General features: G+C 38.3%; 1 non-coding gene across 1 annotated transcript; it reads right to left on the reverse strand.

Annotated features, from left to right (window-relative positions):
• Positions 1 to 11521: 11521 nt before the first annotated feature.
• Positions 11522 to 11594, reverse strand: TRNAT-GGU (transfer RNA threonine (anticodon GGU)). The gene has a single exon. It is a non-coding gene; the product is annotated as a tRNA-Thr (tRNA).
• Positions 11595 to 20375: the final 8781 nt, after the last annotated feature.

Consider the following 20375-nt stretch of genomic DNA (forward strand, 5'->3'; position numbering starts at 1 on the left):
AAAGATAATTTGAGTCACAAGTAAGGGAGCTTCGCTCACTGCGATTCAATGAATTGGTTGAATTGCAGAAAGGGACGAGCTCACTGATGTCTTTTCCCAAAAAAACCCGAAATTTATGGGGATGTTAAAGACAATAAATTAATAATAATTTTATTCAATTTAGTCAAATAATAAATTTTATCATAAGCCTTTATTTAACAAAAAGAATGGCCACCCTTTATTTTGATTATATTTAACTTATTTAAAATAGTTTAAGTTAACTTTCGTTGTAAACTCAAAACAAATATTCTTACTAAGTCATCTATTTTGTTGATTAAATTTCTATTTTATGCAAAGAAAACTATTTAGTCTACACATAATCGTTTTAATACAAAATTTTCAAAAAAGTATACGTTACGAAAATGGAGGATCAAATTTAATTTCTAAAATATATCTAAAATTGTGCAAATCAAAATTCGATGTTGATCGAAAATCACAATCCAAAATGTGTTATATTTGATTAAATTTTTAAAATGTATTCTGATTAGAACAACATTATTTGATACAAACAGAATAGGCTTTAAACTGGGTGTGTCTTGATTTTAAAAGGACCTTGTACCAAGTAATTTTTGTCAAGCTTTTTGTAAAAATTTAGCGTTTCTTATCGGGTGAAGACAAGCCCGGCAAACATACAGAGATTTAGACCCAACGGTAGTGCTGTTTTGCTTCGCTCACTCGATCAATTAAATCCTCAACAAAAAAGCGCATTTTCGTACGAAAGGATGGGCCCCAATTTTCCCAAAGAGTAGGTCTAAAGTTAATAGTATCTGGAAACGTTCTCCAGTGTAATAGAGGAGCGAATAGAATCGGAGCAGCCACGAGGAGAAAGTGAGGTCCACTCCTTTTATATCGAGCGGGACTAGAGACGCGTCTATTAAATGGAGGATTTCGGATATTGGGGCAAAATGGTGAGAGAGGCAACCACCAGGGGGACCTGACTGCCGCGCTAGGCCGCGAATCAAATCTTCCTCTGCTGGCGCGGAATTGATCTAAAAAGAAGGGTCTCTGCAGACAGGGCAGGGACGCTGAACGTGGGTAGATCAAATATAATAATAGAAGCCCAAAGTAAAATCCTCCTGAGGAAAGCGCGCAAGAAGCGAGGAAGAGAGAGAAGATTTTGGCCATTTCCGGCGCTCCACTTTTCTCCTTCAAACGGGATTTTAGATTTTATTGTCATTTAAAGAGAGGCTTTCTTTTCTAAAACGATTCTGAAAACTTCGCTTTTTATATAAAAATATAAGCGCTCGCATTTTATATTTTTTGGGATGAAATAATATTAAAGGTCCAACTCTTTTAATAAAATTCACGCGACTATTTTTATAGGCTTCGAACGTACGAAATATAGCGCCCTATGTTGGAATACTTTCAAACTAAATTTGGGGAGAATAGCGGATTTTTCGGATAGGCCCGATGATAGAATGTGCGAAGAAGGTTCAATTTTCCGGGGCCCGACCATAATGTAGGAGCCCGGGTCACAATATATTAATAATAATATTAAAGGCCTAACTCTTATAATAAAATTATCTCGGCCATTTTTAAAGGCTTCGTGAGTAGAAAATATAGTGCCATCTGTTGTAATATTTTCGAACCTAATTTGGGGAGAATAGCAGACGATTTTCGAATTTTGATAGAATGTGGGAAGAATGTGTGAAGAATGTGTGAAGAATGATAGAATGTGTGAAGAATGTGTGAAGAATGATAGAATGTGTGAAGAATGTGTGAAGAATGATAGAATGTGTGAAGAATGTGTGAAGAATGTTCAATTTTCTGGGGCCCGGCTCAGGAGATTCGTGCCCATTAAAAACCACCAAGAGCGTATAAATATACTTCTCAAATAAGAAATAAATTATGTACTTCTGGTAACACTGAATCTAAAACCATTGTTCCAAATTGTATTTCTATATGAAATATTCAAAGGGGAGTTTCTCTGGCCAAGTGGATTCTGCCCGTTTTTAGTGACAAGGGTTAACCAATTGCGAAAAAATTGATACTTAATTTATAAAAAATATATACTAACACATTCATTTGTATTTCTGTATTTTTCGATTTCCAGAAAATTATCCAAATATTTATGATTTCTCAATATTTCCCATATTACCCAGAAACAAATTACTGATATTTCTCAATATTTCCCATATTACCCAGACACAAAATACTGATATTTCTCAATATTTCCCATATTACCCAGACACAAAATACTGATATTTCTCAATATTTCCCATATTACCCAGACACAAAATACTGATATTTCTCAATATTTCCCATATTACCCAGACACAAAATACTGATATTTCTCAATATCAACTTAAAAATTCCAAAATTTCTTATTTCTTAAATTTCCAGAACTTAGTATTTCTTAAATTTCCAGAATTTCTTATTTCTTAAATTTCCAGAACTTAGTATTTCTTAAATTTCCAGAATTTCTTATTTCTTAAATTTCCAGAACTTAGTATTTCTTAAAATTCCAAAATTTCTTATTTCTTAAATTTCCAGAACTTAGTATTTCTTAAATTTCCAGAATTTCTTATTTCTTAAATTTCCAGAACTTAGTATTTCTTAAATTTCCAGAATTTCTTATTTCTTAAATTTCCAGAATTTCTTATTTCTTAAATTTCCAGAACTTAGTATTTCTTAAAATTCCAGAATTTCTTATTTCTTAAATTTCCAGAATTTCTTATTTCTTAAATTTCCAGAACTTAGTATTTCTTAAAATTCAAAAATTTATTATTTCTTAAATTTCCAGAACTTAGTATTTCTTAAATTTCCAGAATTTCTTATTTCTTAAATTTCCAGAACTTAGTATTTCTTAAAATTCAAAAATTTCTTATTTCTTAAATTTCCAGAACTTAGTATTTCTTAAATTTCCAGAATTTCTTATTTCTTAAATTTCCAGAACTTAGTATTTCTTAAATTTCCAGAATTTCTAATTTCTTAAATTTCCAGAACTTAGTATTTCTTAAATTTCCAGAATTTCTTATTTCTTAAATTTCCAGAATTTCTTATTTCTTAAATTTCCAGAATTTCTCCTTTTTTAAATTTTCAGAATTTTTTATTTCTTAAATTTCCAGAATTTCGTATTTCTTAAACTTCCAGAACTTAGTATTTCTTAAATTTCCAGAATTTCTTATTTATTAAATTTCCTATATTTTTCGGATTTCCCAAAATTAACTATATTTTTTCGGATTTCCCAAATTTTCCTATATTTCTTAAGGATTTCTAAATTGCAATAAAGAACAATTTATATTTCTCAGTACTCGTATATCAGATTTCTGAAGTGGCTTTAGCCTCTCGGCCGGGGTAGTTTTCTATTTGCTGATCTACCGAGTTTATTCAAAGACGAATAAATATTAATAAGCGCGAAATTAAATTTAACAAATATATCTTGAAATCAGATATAATACAGGAAATAAGCTTGAATATTTAAAACTACATTTTATTTTTCAATTCCGAGATTATATTACCGGCAGAGGGAGTAAAAAACGTATTTCAATACGGAAATAGAGAAAATGGAAAAATATCCGGAAGAAAAGAGTCTTTACTTTTAAAGAGATCATAAAAGTTCCCCGTCCGGAATATGTTATTTAATACCAATCTGAGAGAGAGATGAGGTTCTTGGAATGAAGTATTGAATGGGACCCCACCCGCAAAATAATACATTCCATATCCGAGGCAAAACTGAGGAATGCATCTCCTATTATATTTGTACCGGGAAAAAGAACCAATGGGGCATTCGTAAAATAACGCTTTAAGGGGGAAGACTACAGTGGCCATTGTCTACTTTCGCGCTATTTCAAGTTGAACTCTTTTAATTTTGTATTTTAACTTATAAAATATAAATATATAAATATATAAATATTTAAGTTTAGAACAGCCTCTTGTTTAGTGCTTAAAATAATTTTGACAATTTTAAATTTAAAAGTAAGTAAGTTTTTACGTTTTAATTCGGACCCCCGGAACTAAACAAGTTGGGCAAGTGCCAAAACTACCCTTTAGTTAGGACCTTATATCTCGTTAACTATTAATATCAGAATTATCAAAATCATTTTAAGCACTAGAGGAAGGTTCAGCCTAATAAGAAAAATATAATTCAATTATGTAATTGTTAAAACAGAAACGTTCAGCTTGAACGAAAAAGAGGTTTTTACTGTATTCTTCCCCCTTAAAACGAACACGCGTACATTCTTACTTTCGAAAATTTGTACTCGGTAAAAATGTATACTCTAATGAGGTAAAACTATACGAAGTATATTTTACTAATCATAAATATTAAAATTTTGTTCCATGGTTAAAAATTGTAACTTAGTAAAAAAATTTAAAGATCCGCTACTACATGGAGTTGTTTGATAAAATAAAATAAAATGTATTTATCGTCGGGAAGCTTTCGGGCCGTGGTCCTTCTTCAGCCTATAATACACGAATACTAAAATCGCTCGAACAAAATATAAATTTTTACAACATTGTTTATACAATATTATCTCCAACCTAACACCTCACTTTTTACCTCTCCGAGGGGACTTTGTACCCTAGGAGGGGTTATACAACCACCATGTCTGTCTGTCTGTCTGTCTGTCTGTCTGTCTGTGGGTAGGTCTGTCTGTCGGGCCTGCGAACGCGTTTGCATTTTCGGGGCAAAGGGTAATCACTGTGTACCCAGTTTCTTAGAATCAGGGAAAAGGTTTTTCCAAAAGCGCCCTCTTTTTGTCATTGGGTGTAGTAAAATACTTTAATCGGCCGGGATTCGAACCCGAGCCCTCTTGCACGACAGGTGAGCGCTCTACCGCAGAACCACGGATACAGTATTTAGTATTATAGGCTGAAGAAGGACCATGGCCCGAAAGCTTCCCGACGATAAATAGGCCTACATTTTATTTTATTTTATCTTTTAAATTTTTTTACTAAGTTACATATTTTACTAATAGTGGGGTGGCGGAGAGGTTAGCACTTTCGCATCGCGTGATCGCAGCAAGCGGAGCCGGGTTTGATCCCAAATTGGGGCACTGGGTGAAAACTCGGAACAACTCCTTCCGCGTTGAGTTTGCAAGTTCTCTCCCCACTGGTTTAAGGGGTTTTCCCCGGAGGTCTCCGGTTTCCCCATCCATAAAAACTTGTTGAGGTTAACGGTAATAGTTAGTGTAGGGAGCTGTTGGCTCGCGTGGCATGAAGGGCTTGCCACCACCCTCCTACGCGTTGTAACCCGGCCACCTGAATTAATGGCTTTAAAAGTCGCGTAATGACTTAGGCCTAAGGTGGTGCCTAGGACATTTGCCTAGCTGATTATTATTATTATTATTATTATTATTATTAATATCAGAAGTAATATCCAGATGAAGTATCTAAAAATAATTAGCTTCACGCGCCAGCCGTTTATGCCACGCGAGTCAACAGCTCCTTACAATTACTATTATCATAAGCCTATCATAAGAAGAGGTCTACCGTAGAGCCCCATGTTTATGGCACCTAGGAGCAACAAACGCAGCACCCCACACAAGGAGAACGCAACCCGTCGAAAGTCGTGCATTTTCTTGCGTACATTTTTCATTGGTTAGACGCTTTAGCGCCTGCTGCCGTCGGAAGGGGAAAATTCGGAAATTGACTCCCCCCCCCCCGCCCGTAAAACGTTCAGCGTAAAGGCTCGTCCAATGAAATTTTACACAGCACTGCATTACCGTGTCTAAAGGCTAGCTGCGTTCTTCTTGCGTTTGTTGCTCCTAGATGGCATTGTACATGCGAGAAGAAAATGAACGCTTTTTTTTAATCAAAGAAGAAAGGGCTGATTGAGTCTGAGAAGACCGCGAGCCCGGCGAAGACACCATCTGATTAATCAGGGCGAGATATGTGTAACGGCCACGCCAACGGGGAGATACGTGGGGACAGGGGTGGGGACACCCGTGGCGGAAGTATTCCGACCACCCGTTGGGGGACTGGTGGTCGTTCTCACACGGCCATCCACAAACTCTGCCTCCTGGACGCCTGGGAAAATGAACGTTCGGCGATAGGGCAGTAGAGACATCTTTTTTCAAAAATTCTGAATCTAAAATATTGTCTTACTTGGTAGAGCAGCCACCCTCGGGTTGATAAATGCCACAAAAAACGCGTCTATATCTCCAATTTGAAAAATAAATACTTCAGAAACAAGTTTTCTTATTTCTAAAAGCCAATTTTAGGTTCTGATGAATCATTTTGCAAAGATAAGTGTTATTTTTAAGTTTTAAAGCGATAAAATTGTGAATAAGCCTTGGCTACGGTTCTGAGGACTTGTGGCGGAGTTTTCTCCAGCCTGGTTCTAACAATGTGAGTTTAAAAACGTTAGCGCACGGCTGGAGCGCAGTGGCGTAACGACAACGTTTGCCCCCCACCCCCGCAGGATATCACAAGTGTTGTCTGTTTCAAATTAATTTGTTTGAATTACACAAAAAAGGCCAACTACGTTTTCTACACAAATATGCAATAATTAATATTAATAATAATAATTGGTAATGCTATAAAGCAAAATACCTTTCGATAAATGAAGAAAATTAGATGCATTAGATGTCTATAGAAACCACAAAGAAATATATTTAGAGTATTCTACGTTTTAGAAAAATTTTGTATCAGAGGTTATTTTTCAAAATTAACATCGAATAGTTAGGAGACAATTACGTTAAGCTAGGGAGTCGTTGTCGAATATCGGGGTGAAAGCTAAAACTCGGGGTCAAACTCCTCGCCAAAATCAATTTTTGTATAGCGAGCTTTGCCAAAATCGTAAATTTCAATGGAAACTGTAAGCTACGTATCTGGTCCCCCATTCTTTGGCTATATTTAAAAGGCAGAGGTCGACCGCAAATTTCATTTTTAGAGTCCGGGTGCCCAAATTGAAAACATCACATAAGTACTTTCGACTTTTCCTCGGCTCTTAAGCTATAGAGGTTCGCCGCCGCCGCGTAACGTCTAGAGCCCGCCCTCTACGCGTACAGCCCACGAAGTCAAAAGCCGGTGGCAATAGCAACTGATACGCCGGAAGAAGCGAAGAGTCTCGGAGACTCTGGTATCCGTAAAGTACGTTGCACGATCGTATAAAAACTTATAGCGTCACGTCTCTGTGTTTCCTTTTCGGCTCGCGACAACCTTTTTTTATTACCAGTGGCCGCCGCGCGAGGGCGCCCCGGAATCAGACCGCAAACCAAGATAAACGCGACTTTTTATATTGAATAAGCCTAATCAATGATGTAAGCGAAGACCCGGAAGACAGAGAAAGGGAAACGCGAGAGAGAGAAAGGGCGGACCAGCCAATAGGAGAGGTAGGGGGCAAAGTAATTTCGGGCCCCGTTTGGGCGACCACCTCGGCGGGTAAAACTAGATTTGATGGACGGAGGGCAACGGGGAGAAGTAATAGGAACCCCGAGGTTTTTTATATCAAGGTAAATGCTCTATCCGACCCGACAAATTACCTCGATGAAATCCCCGGGTTTTTTATTCCCCACCTACCGACCTCCCATTCACGACGCGAAATACTAAATTTGGCCCTTTTATTACGCAACGATATTTACCAGGGTTGTAATCCCGGAAGAGGTCAGACTGAGTTAAATGAGAAATCGCTCTGTAAATAGGAAATTGAGGTATTTCTTCCACTAATTAGATTTTGTAGTTGCGGCGGGGTTTATCGGTACGTTTTCAAGCAGTCCGAGGCAGTCTACGCGAAAATTATATTACTTAAGCTTCGTTTACTTTAGCGAAAATAAAATTGAAATACCAAAATGTTTTCAGAAATGTCTCTAGCGATAATGGAAATTGTGTAAAGATGGTGGCGCCATCTTTCGTTTAATATTTCATGACAAATTGCAAAACAAGGCCAATTAGGACGGCCTTGATATTTTTTTATTTAGTTATTAATCAAGATCGTTTTCTTTAGCGAAAAAAAATTGAAATACCAAAATGTTTTCAGAAATGTCTCTGGCGATAATGGAAATTGTGTAAAGATGGTGGCGCCATCTTCCGTATAAAACTTCATTTATTTATTTATTAATAAAAAAAATGGATCACTAAGCTAGAACAAAAATAAATAGATATTAATAAGCTAATGGTGCGGCCGTACAGTGTATTAAAATGGACGTAGTTACAGGTTTTAAAATATTATGGCGAGGTAAAGAAAGGTCGTAGAAGAATAAAGCAAAACAGATAACACATTCATTATTATAACCAGGGCTTGTTTTTGGGTAATAATGCCAAAAGGGGGAAGTAAAGATAAAACGTTTGGCAAGTTGGTCAATTTAAGGTCGCGCAATTTTTCGAACAGAGCGACGGAGAGTATGACGAGTGGTACAAGAGAGAACATCAACGGTAGGGAATTCCATAGATCGATTGTTTGGTGGGTAAAATGCCATTTGCACAGGGATGTCTTGGTCCTAAGTTTAAAGATTTTGGCGTCGTGTCCTCTAGTCAAATCGAAAGAAGGAGTTGGTTGGGGTTGACTGATGAGGCGCCTTTCCACATACTCCCGAGTTGTAAGATATCATTCACTACATGTCTGAGTTTGGGGGAGTCGAATTGAAGTGTGGTGTCGCGGTCATCGGGGGATAAGTGTTCTAGACCGCGAGTCAGTTTGGTAAAACGATTGTGCGCTTTCCTAAGGCCATCTTGGCTTCCACACTTCTGACGCGAAGTTTATGTGGGGAAGAACCAGCGACATATGGGGTGCGGATAAGTCGTGGGGACTGAAAGAAGAAGTTCCGTCTGGTTAATTATCTTGAACCGTGGAGTTAGGGGACAAGACATTTGTCCTTGGAGAGCCACATAATGTTTCCTATTAGTTGTGAAGCTTGAGAGCCACAATAGCACCTTGTAATTTATTCCAGCTACTGATAGTGCATTTACGAGCTCTTGATGAGGGATGGTGTTAAAGGCTGTACAAAAATCTAGGTAGATGGCATTGACTGATTTCCCTTCATCGAGCCAGGTTGTCGAATAATTGGTAATCAAAAGTAGGTTTGTTGTGCAAGAATGTTTAGGTCGGAACCCATGCTGTTAAAGTGAAGGAAGTCAGTTTCATTCAAGAAATGACGAGAGAGGTTCGTGCAACATGGCTAGTATTAGCAATGGGTCTGTTGTTAGAAGGGTTGGTATGAATCCCGGCCTTGTGGATAGGCGTGATAGTGGCTTGTTTCCAGGAGTATGGCACAATTCCCATACTATAGCTTAGGTGTATTATTGTGGCGAGCGGGTAGGGGAAATGTAGAGGTGTAAGCAATCGGGCCCAGCCGCTTGGTTGTGGTTCAGCATTAGGAGTAGTCGAAGAACGGAGTCAACATCACAACGGAATTCGGTATATATCCTACTTGGTTCGCTGGTAAACGGGAGTGTGGTTGGTGACGGATAATCTTGGTTAGAGGATACTTCGATAAAGTGTTGGTTGAGGATATCAGCAATACGGGCAGGGTCAGTAGCCGTGGTACCATCAGCAGCTGTCATTTCGGTCATAGTGAATTTGTTTTTACGGAGTCTATTCACGTGGTTAAAGAAAGCTTTGGGATTGGAAGCGATTTGGTTCGTAAGGTTGTTTTCAAATTTCGCTTTAGCTTTACGTGACGCATTGGTAACGGCGTTGCGGGCCTTCTTATATTCATCGTGGGCAGACTCTAGTTGGGGAGCTGTGTATTGGCGTACCTGAAGTTAGCTTTGGTTGGACAGGATTGCTTTGGCGACGGACTGATATATCGCATTAGTGAAAGCATTCTAACAGGTTTCGACATCATTTTGGTACAGCTCTTCATTCCAACTGATGGATGAAAGGTAGCTCCCAAAATTGTCACAGTCCCCTTTGAAGAAGTCACGACAAATACGTGTGGGTTGAAGAGTGCCTTGATTGGGGCAATCCAATTTATACGTTATTATATTATAGTCACTTTTCTCTAATGGTGGATGTTGACCAGGTGGGGATCAACTGTGAAGATCAAATCGAGAATACTGGGCTTCTGGAAGATATGTCCTGTACGGGTTATTGGACCAGATTCTGGAATTGTGGAGTCTGATGAGATTGTAACGAAAAATATGAGCCCCTTTGAACCCCTTTAAGAATTTGTTTATTAGCTTTTGGTGGCATTGATTCTGGGAATTCCTAGTGTGACCTTTTTAAAAGACTCTTAGGTTAACTAATTAGGTCCGGGTGGCTCGCGTCAATTTCACTATTGGGTTGAGCGAGGAGGCGTTAGTAAACGAAAGGAAATACCTTAAATGAGGCACGTTGATTGTCTAGGGGTTTGATCTTTGAAATAGGCTTAAGTTAAAGAAAGGGGCTGAAATGAGTTGCCAATTTACCATATTTTAATACTAATTACTATCGGGTAACAAAACCACAAATAACAATAAACAAAATAAAAAGAACATGCACTAATAATACACAATAAAATAAAATAAACATGCATAGTAGTTTTAAGCTTAGTATATACTTAAAATTATCCAAATAAGGATTTAATTAATCAAACGTTTGATGTTAAAGAAACTAATTTTAACATGTCCAAATAAGGACAGACTCCAAATAAGGAGTTTATATTATAGGGGGAATATTCCCCGATCAATTTAAATATTGTCCAAGTAAGGACTTAACATTTTAATCATTAATTCATAAGAATTAATGATGAATGGAAGCAAGATAATATGAAATAATTACGAAACAGTTTTTCGAGTCCATGTTGACATCTCGTCGTTGGTTTCGTGATGAAACGGTGTTCCGTGCGTCGGAGACTCCGTAGGCGCCGCGCAGCGAGTTACCGAATGGGCTATTCGCCTCTTTTTCAAACTGTATTGCTGGACGCGCAAATATTTTAGAGTCCGAACTTTTACTGGACGCGCAAGTTCGAAACATTAAGTTTTCAGAACATAGTCGAGTTTCTATTCGGGAGTGGGACTGATTATGTCTTGCACGATAGATTGGAAATTTTCATCTCTCTCTCCTTTTCTCGAAACGTTCGTTGTTTTTGTATTTCTTGTTGAAACAGTTTTTGGCGCGGGTACCAACGTGGTTACCAATCAGGTTCCAGGGGCACTGATTAAAATAGGTCACGATGGACATGACGTGACCCCTTACACTTAGGATTGGTGGGTTCATTGGGAAGGCCAATAGCCAAGCCCAACCCTTTAATTAAGTTCTGGTTCCCACACTCTGTGAGAAAAACGACGCGCACATTGGGAAATCCCAATTATACAGAGGACCCTCGTCAAAGTGGTCATAAAAGTTTCCAAGAAGAGAAAATACATTCGCGAAAAGAAAAATATATATATACCGACAATAAGCAAATAAATCTTTCGTGGTAAAAATAGCGCGCCCGCTTGTGGCTAAAGCAAGATTATTTAAATTAAATAATCTTGACTAAAGTTTTCCCTTTATTTTAATTTTTGGTCGTAATTAAATATGATGTTTTATTACAGTATAAGAAATTAGAAGTTTCATTTAAATCAAGGAATACCTCTGCGTATTGTTCCATACCAGAGTGACTGAGAAAAATCATATCACCTCGGGTAGGAATCGAACCTACGACCTTTGGGTTACCGTCCCAACGCCACTACCATTGAACTACCGAGGCCACGAATAACCAGGCCTCGGACATCCAATTTAAGAATGACTCGATCTGGTTAACATTATTGACGGGATACATTTAACCCGTTGTTGACGGTGCCGTAGCATTTCTCGTCAACTAATTTATAACAGGACCTTGATAGCCTGTAGTCATAACATTGAGAATTTATGTTTTATAATTACGCAGGAATTAATATAATTAGAAGTTTCATTTAAATCAAGGAATACCTCTGCGTATTGTTCCATACCAGAGTGACTGAGAAAAATCATATCACCTCGGGTAGGAATCGAACCTACGACCTTTGGGTAGTGGCGTTGGGACGGTAACAAGTTTTTAACAATAAAAATATTTTGGTACAAGCTAGAGCAGTACAATTAGAATAATTACGTGACGAATTGAACTAGCGACGAAATAGAACTTAATCGGCGATGATTAGGTTCCACGTCGCCGCTAGTTCATTCCCCGCCTAAGTAATTATTCCAATATAAGATTCTCTAATAAGGGTAGGTTCGAGTTACAAACTGGGCGCTTACAAAGAGAGTAGTACCCGAGGTGTTAATTGCCGATTTTGTTCAAAGTCGGGCGTAATGTAGACCTATATGAGATATGTAATTTCCCAAAAGGAGACGTTGCACTTCCCTTTCGATTTGCCATGGAAGCTGAAAATGTTTTTCACCACTTAAAACTAAAAAATCTCCATTTTAAAAAGCATGGAATTTTTTCGGTTTTACTTACCAATATTTAAAAAAAATTGAAAATCACGACATGGGTAATTTCGACCACGTTTAGGTAAATTTCATCAATTTTGGGTAAATTGGAACATTTTTGGGTTAAAGTTGTAAATATTTTTGGGTAAAATAAGGAAAAAATCTAATTTTTGTTTTAAGTGGTCAAAAAAATTTTCGGTTGCCATGGCAAAACCAATGGATAGTGCAACGTTTCATTTTGGGAAATTTCAAATGTCATATTGGTCTACATTACGCCCGACTTTGAACAAAATCGGGAAAAAACACCTCGGGTACTCTCCTTGTTAGTATCCGTACCATGGTTTATGAAAATTAAATCTGGGGATCTAAATGGCGGAACTAACTTTCGTAAGTTATTATATTGTTTTCATTTAATATAATATCATAACTAACTGATTATGAGAAATAAAAACGACTTCGTTATATTTGCATATTTAATAAAACAACTGATGATATTTACAATGGGTCCTACTAGTTTCGTTTCGCTTAGCAAAACATCCTCAGGGACTAATGTTTTGCTAAGCGAAACGAAACTAGTAGGACCCATTGTAAATATCATCAGTTGTTTTATTAAATATGCAAATATAACGAAGTCGTTTTTATTCCTCATAATCATCAACGCATATTGCACTTGCAACATCTTAAGCCTTATCATAACTAACATAATAACCATTAGTATGACACTGAAAGACGTCGGTTAATGATATTAATGATGGTCTGTTGTGGGGTGATTGCGTAATCGGAGGATTCGAAACCGGAAATTCGTCTAAAGATTATCTTTACGGCTGTATACATGTATACTAGCCAAAGCACGTTTGGGCAAGGTTTGGGTCTCCAATTCGAACAAAACTACCTTCAGAAACCAAAATAAATTTTAAAATGTGTTCCGATTCAACTCGCGGAGAGTTGTCAGTCCTTAGGATGTAAGTGACCTTCTTGGTTTCTTACACGAGACTCTTCCACCGCACGATTTTTTCTTCTTAATGGGAGATTTTAACCTACATGTTGACTGGTTGAATCCGTCCCTTCGTACAGCCCAGGAGCAATTTTTTTGCGATACTGTGTTTGGCCTTGGACTTCAACAGCCGGTAACAAATCCCACACGCGGAAATAACTTCCTTGACTTGGTTTTCTTAAATGACCAACGTTTCCTCACTGAGATTCACACTAGAGACAGCCTACCAGGTTGTGATCACTTTGCGGTTGCTGGAAGCCTGAACTTACCTCGGCCTTTTGTTCAGAGAATTCATCGAACTATTCTCAATTACAAAGATCTGTCTAAAAATGATCTTGAAGACACTTTGTACTACGCGATATTGATGTGACTTGGGAACTTTGGCTTGATCTCTTTTGGGCATGCGTAAGGGACAATGTTCCGAGTATAACCATTCATGGGAAGAAGTGTCCGCCCTGGATTACGGCTGATCTTGTTCGCGCGAGCCACGTGAAGAATTCTCTTTTTAGGAAGGCCAAAAAGTTGGGAAGAGATTTTGATTGGAAGAGGTATCGGGATTTTAACAACACTTTGAGAACTAAGACTAGAGGTGCATATGATATATTTGTGTCAAATTTGCATGATACCATTGCTACTTATCCTAAGCGGTTTTGTAGTTTCGTCCGCTCAAAGTCCCAGCTCCCTCGACCGTCTTCGTTTAAAGTAAAGAATGGGCAAATATCTGTCCTTTGGCCAAAGCTAAGGCCTTTGGTGAATTCTTCTACCGAAGCTTTAGCACGCCAGACACTGCCTTAACTCTACCATCCATTTCGACACCAGAAAAAAACATTTTCCATCGCTTCTGTTGACGCATCAGATGTTACATTGGCCTTGAAACGTTTGAAGAATGGATCAGCCTGTGGGCCGGATGGTATTACACCTAGGCTTCTTAAATTGATGTCTCCTGCCATAATTGACCCGATGGTGAAAATGATTAACTTATCACTATCGATGTCTTCTCTGCCTTCTGTTTGGAAGCTTGCTAATGTTGTGCCGGTCTTCAAAGGGTCGGGCAAGCGTAACGATCTTTCAAATTATCGACCTATATCACTCACGTCTGTCGTTGGAAAATTACTCGAATCGATTGTTTACGAGAAGCTGAATAAGTTCTTGGAAGACAATTCCTTAATACCTACCTCGCAATATGGATTTCGACAGGGTCGCTCTTGCACGCACCAGCTTCTGAAGTCTTTCCACGAGTGGTCTTCCTTTCTCGATGAGCGTAACCCACCTGACATTCACGTAGTGTCGTTTGACTCCGTTTGCCACAAGCGGCTTATTTTTAAACTTCAAAGAATCGGGATCACTGGAGAGGTATTGCTTTGGCTTCGGGATTTTTTATACAATCGCTTTCAACGAGTGACCTATCGTGGTGAATTCAGCACGTACCTTCCAGTGCGTTCTAGAGTGCCTCAAGGCTCGATTTTGGGACCATTACTTTTCAACATCTTTGTGTCTGATCTGCCGTCTGTGTTGACTTCAAAATGTTCTCTATATCAGTAGGCGGATGACAGCTATATATCTCTCGCAATTAGATCTTCCGCGGATCTTTTGAACTTGCAAGATAACATCACTAGTATTTTCAATTGGGGTGTGGCCAACAACATTTCCCTCAATATTAAAAAATGCAACTTCATGGTAATTTCAAGGAGGAAGTCCCATGATGATGTCACCTATAATATTAATGGCGTTCCACTTAACCGTGTGTACTCTATGAAGATTCTCGGTGTCGTCTTTTCAAGAGATCTAAAGTGGACCTCCCACATTAATTACGCTAGCAATCGAGTTCGCCGCTTATGTGGTCTTATTCGTAGAACCACTGGTTTTACGCCCGCATCTACCACTCTCTTTCGTTCGATGTGCTTGCCAGTGCTGGACTATGAGTCTCCAGTTTGGAATCCTTATCTCAAGAAGGATATTGCAGCACTGGAACGCGTGCAGCGTAATTTCACGAGTTACTACCTTAAGTCGCCTCGGTCATATTTGCCTGGTCATATTCCTTATGGCCAACGCATACGAAATCTTGACCTTTGGCCACTCTCCGTTCGTAGAAGTGTTTCGGATATGGTCACACTCTTGAAAATTTTCAAGTCACCGACCTTTAATATAGATGACAAAATGACATTATGCACCCGGAAGACCTGCCCTACGTATAATCTCAAATTTGCAAATGCTTGGCTTTTGAAAATTCCTTCTTCTTCAGAAGTGCACGGACTTGGAATCTTTTGCCAGCTGACATCCGGGAGAATGACACTTCTCTTTCAATTCAACATTTTCGATCTTTGGTCTCGGAGTTCTTCTTTTCGGATTGGCTTCTTCAAAATTCTTAATTTATTTATTTATAATTTAATTTATATCTAGTAAAATTTATATTGAGCATTTGTTTTTTTAAATTATTTATTTTAATTGTTTGTACTGTTTTGGTAACCACCCTGTATAGGCTTTGCCTCTGTGGTTGCCTGCAAACTTTGTGTTGCGAAATAAATATTATTATTATTATTATTAATGATTTATATGGTCATTGCCGAGACAGACTATCATTAAGAAATTTATCATTGGGAGAATAGGAAGTGTCATACTTACAGTACTATGTTACTTATGGTATTACTCAGTATGTGAATATGTAGCTTTTTTATAACTTTGGTCGTCATTTTCCAAAATGGCGAATTTTTGACTCTTCTTTAAACGTGTGATAGAAGAGCGCTTCGTACTACTTAAACATCGCAATTTTACAAAATCTTTAATTGTAATATGTGGAAACAATATCGATTTACCCGGTTTCAATGCATGTTTGACAGTTTCCGGTTTGCTGTATTACGCAAATACGCAAAGGGGCGGACGTAGAGTTCCTGGATAAAAAAAACATTAAGCTAATTTAAATTGAATAACAGTTTTACCCCATGCTTTTTCAAAATGAAAAAATCAATAACTTTGAAACTATATTGATTCTATTTTTAATATTTATAGTATAAACGAAATATGAAATACTCTTTCGAAAAACACTAAAAAACGAATTCGAGTAAGTCGAAATAAGGTTCGTTTTACGGTGATCTATAGAGGTAAAAACGACTGTCAGGCCGCACAGCAGAGAGGTCGTAGCCCCACCCCTGTTAATTTTGTTTGGACCCAACATAGTGTTTCATACATATAAACATCGTTAGGATTTGAATTGACAACATTTTCCCAGCATTAAACAAATTTGAATAGTGGAACTATAATTTAGATAATCATGGTCCAGTTGTTTCTTCATTTAAGTGGGTGCTATGGCATTTTTTTGGGTTTTAGTTACGTTGTGACTTGTCACGTATGGAAATCAGGAACGTATGTAATTAAGTGCTTCGTCTTAGACGAGGGGTAAGCGAGGGGTCGGACATTCAGGGAATATTGTACGGGATTTCGAAATCATTTTCTGGATTTTGGTGGATTTCGAAATCTTTCTTCGGATTTCGAAATCTTCCTACGGATTTCGAAATTTTGAAATGGATTTCGGATTTCGAAATTGATTTCGAGATTTCGTTCCGGATTTCGGAAAATAGTGGATTTTTACAAAATTCTAAATCTTTTTTTGGATTTCGTTTTGTGATTTTGGATTTTGTTCCGGATTTTGTGATTTCGCGCCGGATTTCGTGATTTCGTGCCGGTTTTCGGGATTTCGTTCCGGATTTCGGAAAATAGTGGATTTTTACAAAATTGGAAATCTTTTTTTGGATTTCGTTTTGTGATTTTGGATTTTGTTCCGCATTTCGTGATTTCGCGATTTCGTGCCGGATTTCGTGATTTCGTGATTTCGTTCCGGATTTCGGAAAATAGTGGATTTTTACAAAATCCGAAATCTTTTTTTGGATTTCGTTTTGTGATTTTGGATTTCGATTTGGATTTCTAAGGGAGTGTATGGGATTTTGACTAAATGTCCGACCCCTCAGGGGTAAGACACTCTGCGAACTCGGTGTACACTGCCGTACCTTTGATAGTGCTAAATGGAACTCGCAAACTCTTGAAAATATGTACCTTTAGCAGTGCTAAATGCACGAACTCGGTGTACAGGTTATCTGAGACTGTCTTACCCCTCGGTCTTAGAGGGGTAGGGCGAAAAGTTAGGTTTTTGCCTAGTCAAATAGAAAAAGGTTGGTTTTTGGATTCAAACAGAGTTCAAATAGAGAGGAGAATGCAGTGGTATAGCCAGATGGGTGGCCCAAGGGGCAAGTCCACCCCCCCCCCCGAAACGTATGGCTTTTTTTTTGTTTCCCATTGTGTGCTCCCCCCGAAATCAAATCCAGGCTACGCTACTGAGAGCATGGACGCCGGCAGAAATTATTTCAAGGGGGAGTTATATAGTGAACTCGCTCGATGGTTTATACAACATTTACACATAAAACGATCCGATAAATGAACGAGCTATAGCTAAAACTTAGTAGGAATAGGGATACAAGTTCCCCGTAATTGATGCAAAGGTGGGAGCTGTAGAGATTACCTGTGCAGGTCAGGTCAGATCAGATCACGATAGAAAATATTTTTTGCAGGTTGCAGGTTGGACAGGTGAAAAGAGTGGCAGATACAGGTTGGGTAGATCATATTATCGCAGATTTGCAGTTTTACCTGCCAACCTGCCATATATACGAAAGGTCCGCTTTATCGCAACATAAAAGAACTAACAAAACGAGTATGCCATATGTATACTATGCTGTGACGAACTGGTGCCTCTCTTCGCTAAAATAACCGCGGGGATAATTGAAATGTGTAGCTTCTCGGATTACGTTTTCCCTTACTCTCTCCACGCCAGCTCCAGGCTGCGGCCTCTAACTCTCTCCATGCGGTTTGGTTTTAGTTTCGTTTTTACACTCTAGACTCTAGTCTCGTCACTCGTGGGCCTTAGCTGTAAAATACGTTTTATTTTGGAGACTAAGAATTAAATTTCTACGGTGCCGGCGACGTTGGATGATTATTTTCTTTGTAGGTTAAGACGTCAAGTGTTTAACAGACCAGTTAATATTTAATATGTCTTTTAAAACATTACCAGTGGGAGACTCTCACTGGTAATGTTACTTGCTTACTCTTTAGCATTTACCTCAATAAAATATATATTAATACTTCTCTACATATGTCTTTATTAGTATTTCTGCAGGTGATTTGCAGGTTACCTGCGCAGGTTGCAGGTTGAACAGGTGAAACAGCCTGCAGGTGCAGGTTGGGTAGATCATTGGTTTTAGAAACAATTGCAGGTTGCAGGTGGTACAGGTTAGAAACTTGGCAGGTGCAGGTTGGACAGGTCGTCGCAAATTGCTGCAGGTCCCACCTTTGAATTGATGTAACACACATTTCAAGTAACTGGATCACTCTTCTTCGTCACTGCACCCCACAAAAATTTCGACAGAAAAAACAACAGGGCAAGGCCCGATTCAGGGGGGGGGGTGGTAGGGTAAAAAGGTATGGCTAATGAAAGGAGGGGGGGTGGAGCAATTTCCCTGTTTGCCCACCTCAGCGCATGCCCATGGAAAAAAAAATATCCCATTTTCAAAATGGTCATTGTGTGAACTCTAGAAAAAGTTGGTTTGGTTAGCTGCCCTCTTACTCCATCCTTGAGTCCTCTATTAAAGGGGCCCCCAAGGGTCTTAATCCGGCACTGGGGCCGCCAAGAGCCCAGTTAAAAACGTATAGTTCCGTGCCCTAAGAGATAGCTTTTTCCTAGAAATATCAAGCCTAGTACCCGGGGCAGAGGCGTAGCGAGGGGAGGGCAGGCGAGGCATCCGCCCCGGGCGCCGACGATCAGAGAGGCGCCAATGAGGCACCGAAAGTATTAAAATGGATATTGTATTACATATTACACTCATTATTGTTGGAAATTAAAAAGTTGAATTGTGAATGTGGCATTTTCTGCCATTCGGTAGTCAAGTTTTACGGGCGTTTGAAGAAAGATAAAAAATGTCGTTCTTTTAGATATTAAACTACAATCATTGTTCCGGGTTTTCTAGGAAGCTTATTTTTGATTAACCATTCATTTATTTTTATAAGTTCTCAAACATTATTAAAGGCTTAAATTAGCGATATTTGTCAATTTTACGGACTGTTTTGTGAGATAATGCTACAATATAGAAGGTTAAAATTGATATTATTTTGTTAAATATAATAACAATTATCTGTTTGTCATACTTCGTAATTTAAGTCTGACCGGGAGAAGGTGGGGGCAAGCCTGATAATGGGTATATAATGGGTAGTTGGGGGGGGGGCGCAAATTTGGGAGTTTTGCCCTGGGCGCCAAATATCCTCGCTACGGCACTGCCCCAAGGTTGAAAAAATAAATTATTTATTTTAGTTTTGGTCAATATAACTAAAAGACCGAATTAGATTAGATTTCACGGTTAATTTCTCTCAATTTTGTTCGTTAAAAACTGTAAATTTGGGTTTTAATTTTAGTATGACCATAAGTGCAATAATATTTATAAGTATGACACTTCCTATTGCTTTAATATTAATTTTCTAACCAAACCTTCTTTCGGCACTGATACTCTCTTCAAGCTGCGACTTGGACTCGCAACTTACCGTTCTTGGGAAATAATTTTCGTTAAGAATTTAAGCCTAATATCAAAGAGCACGTACTGGAGTCGCGAGGAATTTTGACATTGTTTTGAAACACTCATGCGAATCGCGCGTGCCAAAAAAAAAACATACTTGGGCTCGTGCCACCGAGAAAAACCTTTTTAAATTTTATTAATTAAGTGTAATATTCCGCCGATCTATCGGAAACCAGATATTTCGGCTTTGGCGGAAGTCTCGCGTGTTTTAGACACTAGGGGGCTCTGTGCTGATAAAACATCTGGATTGCGCAATAGCTATGAAAATCAGTTCCGTTGTAAATCTCGTTAATTGTCATACTTACTGTTATTATGTTACTTATTATATGGCCTATTGAATCTTTCCATTATTTCAGTTAATTATAGTCCTTTTTTCATCATTTATTTGAAATCAACACGCTTTCTCCTATTCACTTCCGCAAGAGAGCTTTACAACGAAAACAAACTTCACCATTGAGTTGAGAATATTAATTGCATT

The sequence above is a fragment of the Leiobunum rupestre genome, chromosome 4 (genome assembly GCF_980474605.1).
Source record: "Leiobunum rupestre chromosome 4, qqLeiRupe1.1.hap1, whole genome shotgun sequence".
Taxonomy (NCBI): domain Eukaryota; kingdom Metazoa; phylum Arthropoda; class Arachnida; order Opiliones; family Sclerosomatidae; genus Leiobunum; species Leiobunum rupestre.